At 36.9% G+C, this 4,150-nt stretch overlaps 1 long non-coding RNA gene across 1 annotated transcript; it reads right to left on the bottom strand.

Moving 5' to 3' along the window:
• Positions 1-642: 642 nt before the first annotated feature.
• On the bottom strand, positions 643-3,899 carry LOC130054905 (uncharacterized). The gene is made up of 2 exons (XR_008803270.1): positions 3,823-3,899; positions 643-3,563 (listed from the first exon to the last, which is right to left on the bottom strand). It is a non-coding gene; the product is annotated as an uncharacterized LOC130054905 (long non-coding RNA).
• Positions 3,900-4,150: the final 251 nt, after the last annotated feature.

Raw genomic sequence — 4,150 nt, 5'->3', positions numbered from 1 at the left:
TAGTTTCTTTGGATCTAAGGGCGAGATGAAATCCCGAGGCACTTTAAATAGGCCTAGCCTGGCCTAATAAGTAAAGCTGTTGAGATTTGTTACATTTAGGCTAATATGCTCCAGAAAAAAAGAGAATGCGCTTGCGAATACTTGGTCCCGCAGCATGTCGAGGTACTTTCGATTAGGCTTGTCCAGTAGGCCGTCGATAATAATAGTGTGCACATATTTTTGTTTTCTGATCGTAATTTTTGAGTAGTTACAGACCGAGTTGGCATTTTTGTGGCGGGTAACTTGCATTATATGTCAGTGGGGGCAACATCATTTTAATTTTGCTATAAAAGAAATTCTAAATAAATACAGAATAACAAGTTTTACGCTTTATTTCATGCATGGATATGAATAAACACAGAAAATATGTCATCCAAGCGGGGACAGTGTCAAAAGTAGTTCGGACCGGAAGTGCTTTATCAAACGGGCGTGTGATAAAGCTAATGCTTTATCTCACTCTCAATATACACCACACGTATGACACACACACACATATATTAGCATTGCATTGACAAACGACCTAGGTGACCTAGATTAATACACAACACACGCCATCGTGCTATCACACAACACGCCGTCGCACTATCACAAAACACGCCGTCGCGCTAACATGCTAATAAACAACACGCCGTCGCCCTGTTACGCTAACACGTCGTTGCGCTATCAAGCTAATTAAACGACTTTTTTAACTCGATAAGTTTTCATCTTTATGCACTCAACGACATATTCAACATAGTGACTTGTAGCTTATTGCCATAAATTAACTCAATAAAATGAATGTCGTCCAGGTTATTACACAACTTTAGAAAGATTATATTTGTTATAAGTCGCCAAAATGATGTCGACAAGATGCCATTTTTATGCTCAAAATGAATATTTTTTGACAATATCTTCTCATTAAAGCAACCAATCGACTTCATGAAATCGCTTTTGATCACGTTATTTTCAACTGTAACTTTAAATCGATGACTGAAATGTCGACTTATTCACAATGTCACATTAACTCGACATATTTTAGACGATTTGTTCAAATGAAGTCAAACGTTTGTCACTTTATATTATCTCGCGCTAACACGCTGTCGCGTTATTGCGCTAATACACAATCGAACGCGACTGACTGTGCAAAATCGCGACGGCTTGTTGTGTGTTAGCGCGACAGCGCGACGGTGTGTTGTACATTAGCGCGAAGGCGTGTTAGCGTGACAGCTCGATAGTGTGTTGTGTATTATAGCGCGACGGCGTGTTGTGTGTTAGCGTGATAGCTAGTTTTTAAGAAACGGGCTATTACGCTTTTGCACATGGCCCTATCCGGACCCAATAACATTGTATGTCTTGATAATCGAGACATGGTTTAAATCAATGATATCATTTGTAAAAAATGAAAATAAATATGCAATCCCTCGGATACAATACAAATGAAAACTTATATAATGAAAACGCGGGGAAAAAACCAATACAAATGAAAAATTATACAAGTGGAAAATGTAAAATACAAATGAAAAGTTATACAAATCATTTAATTTTACATGTTACACGCTTTTTCATTAGTTGAAAAATTATTGGAATATAGTATCCAACGGGGAAAAAAAATAAATCGCCGGAACTACTTTCTATTGGAATGTTGAGGATTCCTCTGGATGCTTCGTATTTATATATAGAGTAGGGAATCCTGAAAAGAAAAACTTAACAATTCTATCGATCTAAATGAATTTATTAAACAAAAACAAACAAATATCAAATATAAATAATGATTAATTATGCAAAATGAAATAAACATGGCTATTTGAGGACACCCCACCCAAATATAACAACACACGTCTGCTTCTGCCACAGGGGGTATATATATATCACTCTGATCAATCATATAACGGCTCGGTTTATTGATAGAAATTCAGAGGCCTGTGGTTTCTGCAATTCCGGGCTGAGAGTTAAATGTATTCAACCGGGGATGACAATAGTCCAGTTTGCACCTTGCGACAACTTCCTTCATGTCACAAACCCAAATATACCCGATAAACCGCACACTGCCTCAGAGATACTACAATATCGTAGCGCTTTAAAACGACTATAGTTTCAAACTCCGGCATAATATGTTCTTCCATAATCCTGCAAGGCACAGTAGATATCAAAATCATAAAAAAAAGCCAGGAAAACGTCAGATATTTGGGACTAAATATGTTAATGAGTGGGCACCGAAATGAGGCTTCCGTACGACGTTACAACAGCCTTAGGAAATTCACTGATAAAACTCGAAAAACCCTCTGTAACACTCAATTGTGCACATGGAAGCCGTGACAACCATCAAGAGAACCCTACTTGGCATCCCACATCTTGATTATGCACGTGTCCCACGCTCTCCGTTAGTACCGACATCGAACTTTGCACTTAATTCCACCACTCAACAAAATTCCTGCAATTCTCTCTCAACAGGATTTATCTCTAACTCACCCTTTTAAAACTGCATTCTTCAGTCCACAAGAAACCCGTTTGCTCAACAGTAAACAACAGTTCGTGGAAGTCGCCATTGGGCCTAACGGATTTAGTTTTTTTTTAAGTTGTGCATTCACAAATTACTACGCCCATCTCGAAATGACATAGAATGTAGTCCAAGAATAACTCGTTAATTCAACTAAAATCAAATAATGTTTTATCATATAAACTCAATGTTTTAAAATATTAAATGATAAGGAATGAATTTATCAATTTTTCGTTGGATTGAGGAATTCCACGAAAAAAAAAGACGGAAAACTTTTGCGCTACGCGCAATGATGCAGTTTTTTTTCGTGGAATTCCTTCATCCAACGAAAAAATAATAAATTCATTCCTTAATACAAATGGAAAATATACAATACAAATGAAATTTTATACAATACAAATGAAAAATATATACAATACAAGGAAAATCAGTGGCGGATTAAGGGGGGGGGGGGCGCAGCCGGCGCCCCCCCTCCCCCTAAAATTTTCAAATTTAAGGTAAATCGTGGTATCTTGTTTAGAAAAATGTACTAAACGATAAAAGAAGCAATGCTTTCTTCCACTCCCGGAGAAATAAATGACGAAATCTTTTAATTTCTTGAATTCTTTTTATTGGAAAAACCCAATTTTTTCCAAAACCCTTAAAATTGGCGTCATTTTACTAATTTCACCATATAAAAAATGATAGAAAATAGTACAAATGACAGAATAGGAGACATATTTCAACTGCAAAATCCAGGAGCTTCCCAACAGGGCCTCGCCTCATAAAGTGGCGCCCCCGTAACCGCAATTCCTGGATCCACCCCTGGAATATATATATATATATATATATATATATATATATATACACACACACACAAATGAAAAAATGAATATACATTACAAATCAATAGGAAAGATCAAACATTGCAAAGTTTGACATGTCATAGTTATCCTCGCCTTTTCGTTGACACGTGGATTTTCAAACTTGTAGATTTTGATCTGCTTGCTGTTGTTTCTCTTTTTATTCATAGTAATCGGGATGTGTATTTAACACCAATCGTCAAACACTAAAAATGATAAAACTGATCCGGAATATTCTAGTACTGATAATCATTGAGTCATAGATTACCTACATGTAACTAACTACATGTATCAGGAATCGATATTAAAACAAGGTTACGCTCTCTCATCGACAACCCATCCTTCTTGTTTGTCAGTTTGTACCTCGTCTCCGAGAAAGAAAAAACATGGATTCAAAACAGTTATCAACCTACTAGATAAATTATCTATGCACATACTTAGTCGGAGATATACATTATGCCTTACCAGTTGCGGATCTAGTGAGGGGTTATGGGTGGTGAAATCCCCCTCGCTTTTGGTTGAACATTAGCAAAAATTGTCTCTCTCTCTCTTTTTTTTGTTGGTCATTTTAAAATATTCACTCCCACCCCCTTTCTTGGGTGGCTCTCAATTCCTCCTTTGAAATTTTTTTTGATCCGCCCCTGTCACTGCCATTGTATCGTAATACCTGTATATGTTCGACTTGACTTGTTCATAAGTATCTATCGAGACTCCGGAACAGTGACTTGTGACTTTTAATGCACTGATTGGATGTAATTATTCAGCCTTTATTTGCCAGTCGGTCTCTTCAGTA

This window comes from Ostrea edulis, chromosome 5, assembly GCF_947568905.1.
Source record: "Ostrea edulis chromosome 5, xbOstEdul1.1, whole genome shotgun sequence".
Taxonomy (NCBI): domain Eukaryota; kingdom Metazoa; phylum Mollusca; class Bivalvia; order Ostreida; family Ostreidae; genus Ostrea; species Ostrea edulis.
The sequence above is the reverse complement of the archived record's forward strand: the minus strand, read 5'-3'. Positions and strand labels throughout refer to the sequence as shown.